The sequence below is a fragment of the Salmo salar genome, unplaced genomic scaffold (assembly GCF_905237065.1).
Source record: "Salmo salar unplaced genomic scaffold, Ssal_v3.1, whole genome shotgun sequence".
Classification (NCBI taxonomy): Eukaryota; Metazoa; Chordata; class Actinopteri; order Salmoniformes; family Salmonidae; genus Salmo; species Salmo salar.
Window position 1 is genome coordinate 484,245 of NW_025549219.1, and position 18,771 is coordinate 503,015.

An 18,771-nucleotide genomic window follows, 5' to 3' on the forward strand; every position below is an offset into this window, starting at 1 on the left:
ATTCCCCACCTGCTGCTGGCCTTCGTTAATTCTGACGTTATGCTCCTGAAGTTTCCGGTAAAATAGGCAAACTTTTTCCATTTCCGTTTGAAGTGCCAATTTATCTTACCATTTCTACCGATCTGCGTGCCAGTTATGAACGAGTTACAACACCTGTTTGGCTCCGCCACTTCCTGGGTCGGTGAAGTGAGGTATTAAATTTAAGGATTAAATCATTTAAGGAATATATCCGAGTCTCACGCTCATCACCTATGGAATGCGGGGCTTCCAGCGAGGTGTGGATTTAATAGTAAGTTGTACCTAGTTTCCCTCCTTCAGGGAACAGTAGTTATAGTCATAACGTGTGGATTTAATAGTATGTTGTACCTAGTTTCCCTCCTTCAGGGAACAGTATTTATAGTCATAACGTTAAGCTTGTCATATGATAAACTTTAACTTAAATACTGGATCTTGCTGTCGGACAGTTTTTTGTATTCAGATCTCTGAAATGCTCTCTAACTACGTAACATTTATTGTCTCCTTATGTTACGCTGGGAAAACAGTTTTCATGGGCACAGAAATCCTAAATCATTTCAGTTTACTAAATCCAATGGTTCTAACCAAGAGTCACCTTAACTTTATTGACAACTCCCAAATGGATACTGTCATTAATGCGGTTCTTAAATAATTACACATAATACTTAATACTGTAGCTGTTTAGTTACAGTCACATGTTCAACTATCATCAGCTGATCCAGGAAATCATTTTCTGCATGCCAGTCAAATGCTCCACGTTTGATCCATCATCCCAAACAAATCGATATTTATAATGTGTTATTGTCTACTTGATTTACAGTAGGGTCTCGTTAGTCCGTTTGGAAACGGAGATACTTAGCTCATAATGTGTAGAGAACTGTTCCTTGGTGGATAGGCTATTGTACAACACACAGAGCTATTTTCCTTTATTCAGGACATTTAGAATGACAACACATTACAGAGTAGCCTAGTGGGATTATTCACAAAATTATCTGGTGATTCACCTATGTTGTTGTTAGGTGAAGTTATGGGTCCTACAGTAGGTCTATGTTATTGTTAGGTGAGATTATAGACCATTTTGGCATACACTTAGTGGACAAAACCTCATTGGCAGGCTGATGTCAGGCTGATGGGAAAACTAGCCAATGATCATTTTACTGGTTGAAGTCGTTTTTAAATATAAAGTAGTGCATTTTCGACAATAACACAAACATTATATTAAATCAGGACATTCAAACGAGCCTTACAATTATAATCCAAAGTAGTGTCAAATGATGATAATAATAATCATAATCAACCTGGAAAGGAGGCTTTATTTGCTGTCAGCCTATGAGAACTCCCCTGATTTTCCCCCATGGTGGTGAAGTAGTGAATAGACACAGAGCTTAATGTGAGTTTCCTTGAGTAGCACTCCTGATCTAGTGCTGTAATATTAAGAATACATTGTGAAAACTAATCTTTGCTCACCATTTTTTAAATATATATATTTTTTTAACCCCTTTTTTCTCCCCAATTGGTACTTACAGTCTTGTCTCATCGCTGCAACTCCCATACGGACTCTGGAGAGGCGAAGGTCGAGAGCCATGCGTCCTCTGAAACACAACCCAACCTAGCCGCGCTGCTTCTTGACACAATGCCCATCCAACCCGGAAGCCAGCAGCACCAATGTGTCGGAGGAAACACCGTACACCTGGCGACCTGGTCAGTGTGCACTGCGCCCGGCCCGCCACAGGAGTTGCTAGTGCGCGATGAGACAAGGATATCCCTGCCGGCCAAACCCTCCCCTAACCCGGACGACGGTGGGCCAATTGTGCGTCGCCCCATGGGCCTCCCGGTCGCGGCCGGCTGCAACAGAGCTTGGACTCGAACCCAGATCTCTAATGGCACAACTTAGGCCACTTGCTCACCATTTTTGCTCCAGGCAGATATACTACATCCATAACTAGCGGTTTCTGCATTAGCAGGGAGGTGTTTCTGCAATCAAATTGTGTGCGCATCACCCTTGTCGCAATTTTAGCAAACACAGAAAGGTGCCTATATTTGAGAACAAAAGTCGCCTGGCACACTGCTTAGGAGTTCAACACCTTTTACTTATTTCTAGTTACTACTAATGTGAAAACAATACTAAATATGACTATTGTTGCTCACTTGACTGTCTTAAGACAATTGTCAAGTAATTTTAACATTCATTACAGACGTCAATTGTTGTACAGTATCATGGCTACGCTGTTGGCATCACCTTTTTCAGTGGATTTCTGCTGTTGAGAGCCTTTAACTATCTGTCTGACTTGTTCTTTCAGGAGAGAGACGTGGCTATCATGGATCCTCTGGGGAGCCTCAACATCATGATGCTAACGAGTCAGAGAAGAGTCTGTCCAGATTCTATCACCTCAAGAAACACCAGCAGAGACCCACAGGGAAGAAATCTATCTGCTGCTCTGACTGTGGAAAACTTTGCAAATCTTCATCAGAACTTAAAATACACCAGCGAACACACACAGGAGAGAAATCTCACCACTGTTTTGATTGTGGGAAGAGTTACTTAAGATTAAAAGCACTAAAAGTACACCTGAGAATTCACACTGGGGTGAAACCTTACAGCTGTGATCAATGTGGGAGGAGTTTTACTACATTTTTCTCTCTGACTCTACACCAGAGAATACACACAGGAGAGAAACCGTACAGCTGTACTCAATGTGGGAAGAGTTTTACTCAGTCAAGCAACCTGTTATCACACCAGAGGATACACACAGGAGAGAAATCTTTTAGTTGTAATCAATGTGTGAAAAGTTTTATTTCATCTAGTTACCTGACTGTACACCAGAGAACACACACAGGAGAGAAACCTTATAGCTGTGATCAATGTGGGAAGACTTATATTTCATCTTGCCATCTGACTAGACACCAGCGAGTACACACAGGAGAGAAACCTTATAGCTGTGATCAATGTGGGAAGAGTTTTGCTGCATCTGGCTCTCTGACTCGACACCAGAGAACACACACAGGAGAGAATCCTTATAGCTGTGATCAATGTGGGAAGACTTATATTTCATCTTGCCATCTGACTAGACACCAGCGAGTACACACAGGAGAGAAACCTTATAGCTGTAATCAATGTGGGAAGAGTTTTACTCGGCCAGACAGCCTGATATTACACCAGAGAACACACACAGGAGAGAAACAATATAGCTGTAATCAATGTGGGAAGAGTTTTGCTGCATCTGGCTCTCTGACTCGACACCAGAGAAGACACACAGGAGAGAAACCTTATAGCTGTGGTCAATGTGGGAAGAGTTTTACTACATCTGGCTCTCTGACTCGACACCAGAGAACACACACAGGAGAGAAATCTTATAGCTGTGATCAGTGTGACAAGAGATTCTCCGGTAAAATACATCTGATCAAACATCAGAAAATACATGAATGAGTTGTTTCATGATATCAATGATATAATGTCACAATGTAGAATGTTTTAACATTGTACTAGGAGTATTTTAATAGTGTCACAATGTAGAACCCTAAACGTTTGCCCCTGTTCTATTGATTTCAACATGATATGGATATTAGCCTCAGGGGCAAAATCCAGGCTCTGAATTGGAAGAGTACTATTTATGAGATATAATAAAAAGTGACTAACAAAAAAAGAGTTGTGTTACACTTACCATGTTGGTTAGGCACTTGAATCAAAATGTATCTGGCTGTTTTCTACAAGTTGTCCTCTAACCAGTGATGTACACATTATCCCCAGATTCCGTGTGGTTTTTGAGCTGTTAGTTTTAACAGGACGTGCAACCTCATCTCCCTCCTCTCGGCACAATTAATTTCAACATGATATCGATGAGTTATGACAAATAAATGTTGTGTTGCTTTGTTTAGTGACCCCTAAATTTAACTGCATCACTCCAAAATGTAGCTGACTGTCTTCTGCAGGTTGTCCTCTAACCAGTGAGGTAAAAGATATCTCCATTTCCATGTGTTTTTTGTTTTGTTGTGTTAGTTTCAAGAGCAGGTTCAACCTGATTTCCCCCCAAATGGAAATAAGATTTGTGTTTTGCATTTAGCTAGTGCGTTGCTATGGATCTTTATTTATTTGGACTGCACGTTTTTCCGTATTGGAGATGAGTTTTGTTTGGGCTCGTTCCAAGGAGACGAGAGTTCTAGAAGCTAGTGGGATTTAGAAAGAGGAGAGTTCTAGAATCTAGTGAGTTTTAGGAAGACGAGTGTTCTGGAAGCTAGAGGGATTTAGGATTCTATAGAAAGAAAAAGGAGAAACAAATAATACTATTGTATATTATTATTTAGAAATGCGTGTTTTTTTTCTTGTTTTTAATTGTTGACAGCCAGTAGACACCATGTTTATATTGGTGAAGGTGAATCATTGTAGTTGATTATAATGTGAAATGGAAGTTGTTTTCTGTTGGTGGTGAGCAAACTTTTCCAACAAAAATATAGGATATATTTGTTGTCTTAAGGTGTTACAGGCTTTGGTTTTTCCATTTATGTTTTGAGGTTGGACTTTAGCACGTCTAGCTCGTTAGCACGTCTAGCTCGTTAGCACGTCTAGCTCGTTAGCACGTCTAGCTCGTTAGCACGTCTAGCTCGTTAGCACGTAGGACGCACTGATTGGTGTCACCTCGTTAGTCAGTATGTGTTACACCTGTGCTGGCTTGTCCATCTCGTTAGTGGGAAGGTGTTTCACCTGAGCTGGTCCAGGTTCTATTTAAGAGTGTCTGGCCCAGTGCTCCAGTTGTCTTGATACATGTGGAGAGTCAACACCTTTAGTTGCTCCACCTTTTTGGTTTTCTTCCTGTCTTTAAGTTTGGTGTGTGTTTTTCTTTTGTTTTCCTCTTCTTGGGCAGATTTAGTGGGTCTCATGGTGGGTGTCTTTTAGGTCCCAGTTGTTGTTACTAGTCAACTTTCAGTGGACACCCCAATAGTGTCTTTCAGAGCCCCTCCTAAAAACATGCTTATATTTTGGGTTGGATGTTGCATCCAATTAATATTTTAATCAATGGATTTTCCTTAGAATGCTAATTCGTCTTTCAGTTGTTAATCTTATGTTTGTTGTGGTAAATATTTCTGTTTATTTTCATTGTTTTATTTTTTTTCCTGTGTTGCATCCATGTCTGAAATGTGTTGTATAAATAAAGCTTGATTTGAACATATTGCAAAAGAAATTAACCCAATGACTGACAATCAACAGACTCTTGCAAAACCAATACGTATCTTGGTCCATCTTATTATGAAAACAGTATAAATTCAGTATATTTCCCACTATGTCAAAATAGTGCTGGTATGTACGTTTAGTATCACTTTTCAACCAACCCAGTGCATTTGTTGAAATGGATCAACCAGATCAATCCCACTTTTCCAGCCTGCTGAAGGCGTGGTGGAGTGGTAAACACCACCCCCGGCTCTACCAGGGGCTTGAGGTGGTCTCCCACAGCTCTGCTTATGTCATGTTCTGTGGCCTTGCTGTTCCATTTATTGACTGTCCCTGCAACACAGAAACACATTTAGTCATATTATATATAACACTCAAAGTAATGGATATGGAGCATCTATGGCCTCAGTTACACCTGGCACCTAAATGTGACTTCTGTCATCTGATCACTCCAAGCTGCATTAGGTTCAGATCTACCAGGATGGGCCTTTGACATCGTCTGGATGCAGCCAGGCCACCAAATATGCATCAGCAATGTAAAGAGATGGGGTGAATGAGTGGGGAAAAGTACATTTGACACAAATGACCTTCATAATATCAAAGAACAAATGTGTGTCTGAGGGGAAATTAACTTTCATTCAGCCAAAAGGGGTGAGAAATTACACCAATATCAGTGGACAATTTGCACTTATGTAAATAAACATAGATGGAACATATTCCCTTTTGCTGAAGTGATGAACCGCTAAGGGGACATAAATATTTACCATCTAAACCATGTGTGACCTCTCACCTCTCTGGCTGTAGAAGTGTTCTTCCTAACCAGTCCCTCAACAGCTCTCTGACTGAGCTCCACCCTCACTGGGTCTTCAGAGGAGAGGAAGGCTGAGGAGGGTGGAAGGATGAATGGATCAGTCAGTCAATAAAGTGTAGAGCTGCTGTCTGACAAAATCACTATTTTAGTAGTTCATTAAAGTAAATAAGGCTTTATGACTGCTGAATACCAACTATCAATCACTTAGATCATGTATTTTCAGGTAGAGATACGTCCTTGGGATGTCCCTAACCCATTGAAGTTGACATTTAAAATGGTTAAGGTAGGGGTTAAGGTTAGGGTTTAGGGTAGGGATGTCCCAAGGATCCCAGATAGCAATGACCATTGTGCATTATTCTGTCTCTTTTACAAAGCAGGTGATGGGTTCTGACTTCTGAACTTGAAAATATTAAATATCCTTATTATGTGAAATTGAATGAAACAATAATGTATGTTGATGCTAATATGATGTACAATATTCCATGGTGTTTCTATATGATAACAATACAGTAATATATTTAATATGATGTACAATATTCCATCATGTTTCTATATGATAACAATAGAGTAATATATTTAATATGATGTACAATATTCCATGATGTTTCTCTATGATAACAATAGAGTAATATATTTAATATGATGTACAATATTCCATGATGTTTCTATATGATAACAATAGAGTAATATATTTAATATGATGTACAATATTCCATGATGTTTCTGTATGATAACAATAGAGTAATATACACACAGTTCAACATCAGTTCACCGTCTCACCTCATACTGTATTGGAGCAGCAGCAGCTGACTGCCCAGTTCAACATCAGTTCACTGTCTCACCTCATACTGTATTGGAGCAGCAGCAGCTGACTGCCCGGTTCAACATTAGTTCACCGTCTCACCTCATACTGTATTGGAGCAGCAGCAGCTGACTGCCCGGTTCAACATCAGTTCACCGTCTCACCTCATACTGTATTGGAGCAGCAGCAGCTGACTGCCCAGTTCAACATCAGTTCACCGTCTCACCTCATACTGTATTGGAGCAGCAGCAGCTGACTGCCCGGTTCAACATCAGTTCACCGTCTCACCTCATACTGTATTGGAGCAGCAGCAGCTGACTTGATCGTTGATACTAATCATCATGTTTGAATCTGAGAGTAAATAGAGCCGACTACACTCTAAAAATGAAGGGTTTAGCTGGAGTTGTTCTCAGATCACCTAAGAACCGTAGGGTTCTTGGTCAATGAAAAACAGCCCCAAAAGGTTCTTCAAAGAACTTGTTAGAAGGTGGGTTCATCGAGGAACCTCCGTTGTTGCTGGACTTCTTCCGGGAACTTCGCAATTACAACTGAAAAGGATGGTGACAAGTTTGGATGCGACAACAGTTAAAAAAGTTAAGTTGGGTTGATGTTTGGCTCTGAATATGTCTCGAAATCATTTATTATAATAATATAACATACTAATAATGAATAACGAAGACAATGATGGTTTTCTGTGAATATCTTCCATAACGTTACTATAGTGAACGTAAATATTAGAAAGCCGGGTTTGACCGTCGGCGTTGTATGAGCTACAGTACAGTACCGTTAGCTAGCTAGCTAACGTTATGTCCTAACTAGGCACAACTAGGTTTGGATTATTTCCTCAACTATATTCTTTCCCATATATTGTATATCGTTTCCATAAAGCCAACATGGCTTTACACTCATTAACGTAAGTTTCCAATCTAGAGCAGTTCTCACTTTTGTGATAATGAACTAGCTAACGTTAGCTTCGTTAACTAACTAACTAAGGACGGTGATCTGTCCTAATTAACTTTGATGGGGAGAACATCCACCCCATTTTGCATTCAATTGTACGTCGATGCCATTTATCTTTCAATATTTATTTAATATACACTGCTCAAAAAAATAAAGGGAACACTTAAACAACACAATGTAACTCCAAGTCAATCACACTTCTGTGAAATCAAACTGTCCACTTAGGAAGCAACACTGATTGACAATACATTTCACATGCTGTTGTGCAAATGGAATAGACAACAGGTGGACATTATAGGCAATTAGCAAGACACCCCCAATAAAGGAGTGGTTCTGCAGGTGGGGACCACAGACCACTTCTCAGTTCCTATGCTTCCTGGCTGATGTTTTGGTGACTTTTGAATGCTGGCAGTGCTTTCACTCTAGTGGTAGCATGAGACGGAGTCTGCAACCCACACAAGTGGCTCAGGTAGTGCAGCTCATCCAGGATGGCACATCAATGCGAGCTGTGGCAAGAAGGTTTGCTGTGTCTGTCAGCGTAGTGTCCAGAGCATGGAGGCGCTACCAGGAGACTGGCCAGTACACCAGGAGACGTGGAGGAGGCCGTAGGAGGGCAACAACCCAGCAGCAGGACCGCTACCGCCGCCTTTGTGCAAGGAGGAGCAGGAGAAGCACTGCCAGAGCCCTGCAAAATGACCTCCAGCAGGCCACAAATGTGCATGTGTCTGCTCAAACGGTCAGAAACAGACTCCATGAGGGTGGTATGAGGGCCCGACGTCCACAGGTGGGGGTTGTGCTTACAGCCCAACACCGTGCAGGACGTTTGGCATTTGCCAGAGAACACCAAGATTGGCAAATTCGCCACTGGCGCCCTGTGCTCTTCACAGATGAAAGCAGGTTCACACTGAGCACATGTGACAGAGTCTGGAGACGCCGTGGAGAACGTTCTGCTGCCTGCAACATCCTCCAGCATGACCGGTTTGGCGGTGGGTCAGTCATGGTGTGGGGTGGCATTTCTTTGGGGGGCCGCACAGCCCTCCATGTGCTCGCCAGAGGTAGCCTGACTGCCATTAGGTACCGAGATGAGATCCTCAGACCCCTTGTGAGACCATATGCTGGTGCGGTTGGCCCTGGGTTCCTCCTAATGCAAGACAATGCTAGACCTCATGTGGCTGGAGTGTGTCAGCAGTTCCTGCAAGAGGAAGGCATTGATGCTATGGACTGGCCCGCCCGTTCCCCAGACCTGAATCCAATTGAGCACATCTGGGACATCATGTCTCCCTCCATCCACCAATGCCATGTTGCACCACAGACTGTCCAGGAGTTGGCGGATGCTTTAGTCCAGGTCTGGGAGGAGATCCCTCAGGAGACCATCCGCCACCTCATCAGGAGCATGCCCAGGCGTTGTAGGGAGGTCATACAGGTACGTGGAGGCCACACACACTACTGAGCCTCATTTTGACTTGTTTTAAGGACATTACGTCAAAGTTGGATCAGCCTGAAGTGTGGTTTTCCACTTTAATTTTGAGTGTGACTCCAAATCCAGACCTCCATGGGTTGATAAATTGGATTTCCATTGATTATTTTTGTGTGATTTTGTTGTCAGCACAATCAACTATGTAAAGAAAAAAGTATTTAATAAGATTATTTCTTTCATTTAGATCTAGGATGTGTTGTTTAAGTGTTCCCTTTATTTTTTTGAGCATATATATATATATATATATATATATATATATATTTTAATGCTTGTAAGACTATTCTTTGACACATTTTCTCTTCCTTTGAAATTCTTATAGGACACATAGCAGTCAATACAAACTGACATCTATTACCGTACAAATGTGTGCAAATTATCTTTTCAGATATTCTCAGAAATGAATCAAGTCCATGGAATGGATATAGACACAAAGATAATTCAAGGACTATCAGAGGTAGAGAGGCGAGGCAGGGGTGAGGACATTATCCTGATATTTTGACAGTCCCTGAAGGACAATACAGAAGAGGGATTTGCTCTTATTCCTTCCCTTTCTCTAATGTATTTTGTAATAAAATTAGCAAGTGTAGTAAGATCATTGCTTTACTTTACTAGGACTGGAGACCACAGCAGCGATTCTGCTCTTTCCCTACCTCTTCAATGAGGACCCGAGTGGCCTTTATGTCCGTGACAAGGTATGCCTATGCACCAATCATCTGTTTCTTCATAAACATAGGTGTGCATGCTTATATAAAACTACAGCTGAACATTTGTTCTGTTCTTTGTTAATTGTATGTATATTAATCTTTTCTTACTTTTGTTGACATAGATTTCACCGCTCTTCACTCCTTTACTGCACATTGGTGGAAATCCATTTCACCATGAGAGTGAAATCCCGCTGGCCTTTGATGGGGAGAACATCCAGGCCCTCGAGGACGTCCCCATGGGACTTGGGACACTGCTACGGCTGTATTTTTTATTTTGCCTTCAATTTCCCAAAAATTTCAGATAAACACTTATGTTGTTAAATTACTGTGTTCTGGGGATCAGAGAAGTTGGGGTGAAGTTACCAGGGCCGGTCATAAAGATGGAAAACTTCCTAACATAACTAAGTGAATATGATATACACACTAAAGCTGAAAAATCTGTATTTAGCATCAAGTCTACAATGTTGTTAGTTTACCTGCGATTCACTCCAGTTTCTGAGACAACTGCCCAGACTTTGTAGACAGTTTAATAATGCTTAAACCTCATCTTTATCAAATGATCCATTAAAGACACCAACTCAAAACCTACGTTCGTCTACATATGGATTGTTTAAATTGTATCTAATTATATTCCCAGTATTACTTTATCAAATTTCTAGTAATCGATTATACACACATACAATTCATCATATATTCACAGAATCCATATAAAACGTAAGAAATTCTCAGGTAGTCACGACAACCATTCCATTTGCTTTTTCAAGGACTCTCCATAGCTACGAAGCAGCTCTCCAAACATACTCCCAGCAGAACAAAAAATAAACTTTTGTTTCCCGGACAATGACCGGATCGTCAACGGTTCTCTAACCTCCCAGAGACCACGGCAAAATCAAGCCTCACAGGAACTATAGACCTTCCGCTGCTTTCTAAAATATCATCCCGCTCTCAATACCACCCCGCGATATTCTATGATGGGCAGTGAAGGAACGGAACCCCAAGATAACGTTATAATAAAGCTTATTATCCAAATCTCAATCATCTGATTAAGCATATTTCTATATGAGGAACTATAGACCTCTATGAGGAACTATATATCTCTGTGAGGAACTATAGATCTCTGTGAGGAACTACAGATCTCTGTGAGGAACTATAGATCTCTGTGAGGAACTACAGATCTCTGAGAGGAACTATAGATCTCTGTGAGGAACTATAGATCTCTAGGAGGAACTACAGATCTCTAGAGGAACTATAGATCTCTGTGAGGAACTATAGATCTCTGTGAGGAACTATAGATCTCTGTGAGGAACTATAGATCTCTGTGACGAACTATAGATCTCTAGGAGGAACTATAGACCTCTATGTTACTATCCAAACATCAGATTATGACTCAGTCACACAACTCTCATACCACAGTCACACAACTCTCATATCACAGTCACACAACTCTCATATCACAGTCACACAACTCTCCTATCACAGTCACACAATGCTATTCCCAAACATACCTAATCAATTAGTTGTTTTTCAATAATATTAATAATATTAACCTGCAGGAATATTTCCACATTTCTATCTCATGGTTAGTTCCTAGGATAATGTAACTCATACATTTATATCTTTCAATACGTCTAAAATGGGGTCCAGGTTTAAAATAATTACAGGTTTAAAACAATTACAGGTTTAAAATAATTACAGGTGCACCTTACTATCTTATACTATATCATAAATGGTCTTAACTAGTAAACACAGATTCTAGTTTTCATCCAGTTCACACAGATTCTAGATATTTAACACTAAATGACCGAACCCAGGGCATACCTGGCAGCACATTTAAAATCATTGGAATTCACCACTTCTGAGGGTCACAGAGACACTTTTCAGAATGAGGTTCTTCTTCCAATAGAGTTTAACCAGGTACCGTGTTTCACACAGAACCCACAGTCACCCTGGCCCCTCACCCCTACAGACCAATCCCCACTGTGATCAATTCAGTGTCAGGATGGCTCTAGGTCGCCCGCAACCGACCAATGATAAGTGTCGGAGTCGACTTACTCTCAGATCATCCTCCACTGACTCTCAGATCATCCTCCACTGACTCTCAGATCAAATGTGGGTCCATCTGCTCCGTTCCCGAAGTGTGGTCTCCCTGAGATCCCAAGTTAGAGGGATCCCTCGTGCACCATTTACCCAGGCCATCAGGAGCGGTCACCAAGTCAAGATTCACATCCCCATCGCCAAATGTGGTTGTTAATTTCTTTAATATCAAATGAGAGACAAACTTATCACACAAGTCAGAGTTATTCTTAAACTAAATCTTTAATCACTTATTAATAAGGGAGCAGGTCAATACAACACATATACAAAATTAATCGATTGGGTGCTCTACGATAATGATGATTCATGATTCAGATGATTCATTGAGAGATGAATCACCCCCAGATGATTCGTTGAGAGATGAAACACCCCCAGATGATTCTTTGAGAGCCACGAGACAAAAGTACAAAGGTCTTTTATACCCCTTTCAAACTACATGACGAACAACAGATGTATAGAACAGGTCACAAGGTTAAGATTTGTATGAAAGATACTTATAATTCACAGCAGACAGTATCTGCTGTAAAAACAGTACTCTTTGTGTAGAGAGTCTGGCCCTGGGGTCATCTCTCCCTGGTACCATATAGAACAGAAACATTAACTCATGCTCTGGAATGCGGTCTCTTTAGGTTTTATCACCCAAAAGACATTGTAAATCTCCTGTCAGTGTTTTCTCCCAGAGGCCCATCCTCAGTAGAACACAGACAATAGTTCTAAGAACCCTCTATTCTGTTGCATAAAACAACCATTTGATGCAATAAAAGTATTATAACATAATGTTGCAGTTTTGCTCTCAGTGTCCACTGAAAGTTGACTAGTAACAACAACTGGGACCTAAAAGACACCCACCATGAGACCCACTAAATCTACCCAAGAAGAGGCAAACAAAAGAAAAACCCACACCAAACTTAAAGACAGGAAGCAAACCAAAAAGGTGGAGCAACTAAAGGTGTTGACTCTCCACATGTATCAAGACAACTGGAGCACTGGGCCAGACACTCTTAAATAGAACCTGGACCAGCTCAGGTGAAACACCTTCCCACTAACGAGATGGACAAGCCAGCACAGGTGTAACACATACTGACTAACGAGGTGACACCAATCAGTGCGTCCTACGTGCTAACGAGCTATACGTGCTAACGGAGCTATACGACGAGCTAGACGTGCTAACGAGCTAGACGGGCTAACGAGCTAGACTTGCTAAAGTCCAACCTTAAAACATAAATGGAAAAACCAAAGCCTGTAACACCTTCCCCCTTAAGACAACAAATATATCCTATATTTTTGATGGACAAGTTTGCTTACCAACAACAGAAAACAACTTCCATTTCTCATTATAATCAACTACAATGCTTCACCTTCTACAATATAAACATGGTGTCTACTGGCTGTCAACAATTAAAAACACGTATTTAAATAATAATATACAATCGTATTATTTTTTTCTCCTTTTTCTTCATATAGAATCCTAAAACTCACTAGCTTCTAGAACTCTCGTCCGCTTGGAAGGAACCCAAAAATAAACTCAAATCAAATTGTATTAGTCACATGCGCCGAATACAACAGGTGTAGACCTGTAGACCTAACAGTGAAATGCTGACTTACGAGCCCCTATCCAACAGTGCAGTTTCAAAAACATACAGAAAAGAATAAGAGATAAAACTCAGCTCCAATACGGAAAAACGTGTCAAAATAAATTGTGATCCATGGCAACGCACTGGCGAAACGCAAAACACAAATCTTATCTCAACCTTAAAGAGATCCTTCAACACATTAGAAGTCATATCAACTTAAAGAGATTAACATAGATTTTCCCTCACAAGAGATAAATCAGATCCAGACTGAACTGTGTAATGTAGTAGGGAGTTGTAGTTTCTCTAGAGATAAATCAGACCCAGCCTGAACTGTGTGATGTAGTAGGGAGTTGTAGTTTCTTTAGAGATAAATCAGATCCAGACTGAACTGTGTGATGTAGTAGGGAGTTGTTGTTTCCAACAGGCCAGTATTCTACATAGTTTAGCGCATAAAACGTATTTAACTACAATGACCATAATTCATTGCCTTGTCTGTTTCTTTTACACCTGCTATGTAAGAGAGAAAGAAGAATGCACGATGGTCAATGCTATCTGGGATCCTTGGGACATCCCTACCCTAAACCCTAACCTTAACCCCTACCTTAACCATTTTAAATGTCAACTAAAATGGCCTAGGGACGTCCCAAGGATGTATCTTTACCTGAAAATACATGATCTAAGTGATTGATAGTTGGTATTCAGCAGTAATAAAGCCTTATTTACTTTAATGAACTACTAAAATAGTGATTAATTTGCAGCTTGGAGTGATCGGATGACGTCAGTCACATTCAGGTGCCAGGTGTAACTGAGGCCATAGATGCTCCATTTCCATTACTTTGAGAGTTTTATATAATATAACTAAATGTGTTTATTTCTGTGTTGCAGGGGCAGTCAAGAAATGGAACGGCAAGGCCACAGAACATGACATAAGCAGAGCTGTGGGAGACCACCTCAAGCCCCTGGTAGAGCCGGGGGTGGTGTTTACCACTCCACCACGCCTTCAGCAGGCTGGAAAAGTGGGATTGATACGGTTTTCATACTAAGATGGACCAAGAGTCTGTTGATTGGTCGGTCATTGGGTTCATTTGTTTTATTATATGTTCAAATAAAATCAAGCTTTATTTATACAGCACATGTCAGACATGGATGCAACACAATGGCTTCACAGGAAAAAACAAAGAAAATAAAGAGAAATATTTAGTACACAAACATAAGAGGATAAAAAACAGAAGAATAACAACGTAAAGACTAATGAGCATTGTAAGGAAATGCCATTAATTAAAATATTAACAATATGATGCAACATCCAACCCAAAATATAAGCTTGTTTTTTAGGAGGGTCTCTGAAAGACACTATGGGGGTGTCCACTGAAAGTTGACTAGTAACAACAACTGGGACCTAAAAGACACCCACCATGAGACCCACTAAATCTGCCCAAGAAGAGGCAAACAAAAGAAAAACCCACACCAAACTTAAAGACAGGAAGCAAACCAAAAAGGTGGAGCAACTAAAGGTGTTGACTCTCCACATGTATCAAGACAACTGGAGCACTGGAACAAACAAAACTGCAATCAAATTGTCACATGCGCTGAATACAATAGGTGTAGACCTAACAGTGAAATGCTTACTTATGAGCCCCTAACCAACAGTGCAGTTTTTAAAAAAATACAGAAAAGAATAAGATAAAACTCATCTCCAACACGGAAAAACGTGTCAAAATAAATTGTGGTAACACTGGTTAAATGCACAACACAAGTCTTTTTGACTGCCCACCCTTGAGACAATCAGCAACCAAGTTGTCCTTACCACAGACATGTCTGATTTCAAGAGGAAACTCCTGCAATATCTGTAGTAACTTTCCACCTCACTGCGGAGCTTCTCTCTTTTCAGGGTTCACTAGATAGGCATGTTGTTGGATCGGGGCCCAGTCCCCAATGTCATGCTCTAGTACATTTGGGTTGGCACATCTGAGAATGAACCCTGATATTCTAAAAGCAGGGCAACAGTGATGCATTTACATTTAGGGGTCGCTAAACAAAGGGACGAAACACTTGTCATCACTCATCGGTATCATGTTGAAATCAATTGTGCCGAGAGGAGGGAAATGAGGTTGCACGTCCTGTTAAAACTAACAGCTCAAAAACCACACAGAATCTGGGAATAATGTGTACATCACTGGTTAGATAACAAATTGTAGAAAACAGCTAGCTACATTTTGAAGTGTTGCATTTTGATTGAAGTGGGTCACCAACGTGGGAAGTGTAACAACTCTTTCTTTGTTAGTCACTTTTTGTTAAATCTCATAAATAATACTCTTTCATTTCAGAGCCTGGATCTTTCACTGAGGGTAAGATCAATTGAACAGGGGGCAAACTTTTAGGGTTCTACATTGTGACATCATTAAAATACTGCTACTACAATGTTAAAACATTCTACATTGTGACATTAATTCATTGATATCATGAAACATCTCCTTCATGTATTTTCTGATGTTTAGTCAGATATCTTTTATCTGAGTATCTCTTCCCACATTGATTACAGCTATAAGGTTTCTCTCCTGTGTGTGTTCTCTGGTGTAAAGTCAGCTGGCTTGATGTAGGAAAACTCTTCCCACATTGATTACAGCTATATGTATTCTCTCCTGTGTGTGTCCTATGGTGTACAGTCAGATAGTCAGATCTAGTAAAACTCTTCCCACATTGATCACAGCTATAAGATTTCTCTCCTGTGTGCGTTCTCTGGTGTTTAGTCAGATGGTCAGATCTAGTAAAACTCTTCCCACATTGACCACAGCTATAAGGTTTCTCTCCTGTGTGGATTCTCTGATGAATTTTAATGCATGATGAGTTGAATCTCTTCCCACAGTCAGCAGCAGTGAGGTCTCTTCCCTGTGGGTCTCTGCAGGTGATTATTGAGGTGTTCTGATCTGGAGAGATTCTTCTCTGCCTCTTCAGCATCATGAGGTTGTTGAGGCTCCCCAGAGGATCCACGATAGTTAAGTATCTCTCCTGTGTGAACAACAAAGTCAGACAGATGATTAAATGCCCACAACAGCAGAAATCCACTGTAAAAGTGATGCCAATGAATGTTAAAATTATTTGACAATTGTCTTAAAATGAGCAAGAATAGTAATATTTTCTCTTGTTTTCACATTAGTAGTAACATCGATGATTGTAGGCTAGAAATAAGTTATTAATGTTGTTGTAACTCTAAGCAGTGTGCCAGACGACTTTTGGTCTCCAATATAGGCCCTTTTCTGTGTTTAATAAAATTGCGGCATGAGGGCGATGCACATGAAATTTGGTTGTAGAAACTCCTCCCTGCTAATGAGGAAACCACTCGTTATGGATGTAGTATATCTGGTAATGAGGAAACCACTAGTTATGGATGTAGTATATCTGGTAATGAGGAAACCACTAGTTATGGATGTACTATATCTGGTAATGAGGAAACCACTAGTTATGGATGTAGTATATCTGGTAATGAGGAAACCACTAGTTATGGATGTAGTATATCTGGTAATGAGGAAACCACTAGTTATGGATGTAGTATATCTGGTAATGAGGAAACCACTAGTTATGGATGTAGTATATCTGGTAATGAGGAAACCACTAGTTATGGATGTAGTATATCTGGTAATGAGGAAACCACTAGTTATGGATGTAGTATATCTGGTAATGAGGAAACCACTAGTTATGGATGTAGTATATCTGGTAATGAGGAAACCACTAGTTATGGATGTAGTATATCTGGTAATGAGGAAACCACTAGTTATGGATGTAGTATATCTGGTAATGAGGAAACCACTAGTTATGGATGTAGTATATCTGGTAATGAGGAAACCACTAGTTATGGATGTAGTATATCTGCTAATGAGGAAACCACTAGTTATGGATGTAGTATATCTGGTAATGAGGAAACCACTAGTTATGGATGTAGTATATCTAGTAATGAGGAAACCACTAGTTATGGATGTAGTATATCTGCCTGGAGCAAAAATGGTGAGCAAAGATTTTAGTTTTTCACAATGTATTCTGAATGTGAATGGGGGAAATTCAGGGGAGTAACCTCCATTTCCAGGTTGCTTATGAGTTCATTTCACACTACTTTGGATTATAATTGTAAGGCTCGTTTGAATGTCCTGCTTAATATAATGTTTGTGTCGTCATCGCAAATCAACCACTTTGTACGTAAAAAACACTTCAACCAGTAAAATTTCCATCAGCCTGACAATGAGGGTTTGTACACTGCTTGTTTGCCAAATTGGCCCATAACTTCACCTAACAACAAACATACCTATGTAATGAACGAAGAGGGCACTTTGGTTGTTGTTGCATGACACACATAGTGTCCTCTAGGACCCATAACAATAACATAGACCTAGTGTAGGACCCATAACTTCACCTAACAATAACATAGACCTACTGTAGGACCCATAACATCACCTAACAATAACATAGACCTACTGTAGGACCCATAACTTCAACTAACAACAACATAGACCTACTGTAGGACCCATAACTTCACCTAACAACAAAAATATCTCTGTGTGTTGTACAATAGCCTATCCATCAAGGAACAGTTCTCTACACATTATGAGCTAAGTATCTCTGTGTCCAAACAGACTAACGAGACCCTACTGTAAATCAATCAGACAATAACACATTATAAACATCAATTTGTTAGGGATGTTGGATCCAACGTGGAGCACGGCATAACTGTCTTTACCAGAGTAATGAATGAAGAAGCACTTTGGTTGTTGTTGCATGTCGTGATGTTTGTCATGTGACTGTCATTCAGAAAATGATTTCCTGGATCAGCTGATGATAGTTGAACATGTGACTGTAACTAAACAGCTACAGTATTAAGAATTATGTGTAATTATTGAAGAACTGCGTTAATGACAGTATCCATTTGGGTGTTGTCAATAAAGTTAAGGTGACTCTCGGTTAGAACCATTGGATTTAGCAAACTCTGAAATGATTTAGGATTTCTGTGCCCATGAAAACTGTTTTTCCAGCGTAACATAAGGAGACACTAAATGTTACGTAGGTAGAGTGCATTTCAGAGATCTGAGTACAAAAAACTGTCCTAACAGGACAATAACCTAAACCACAAGGCCAAATCTACACTGGAGGAGCTTACCAAGATGACATTGAATGTTCCTGA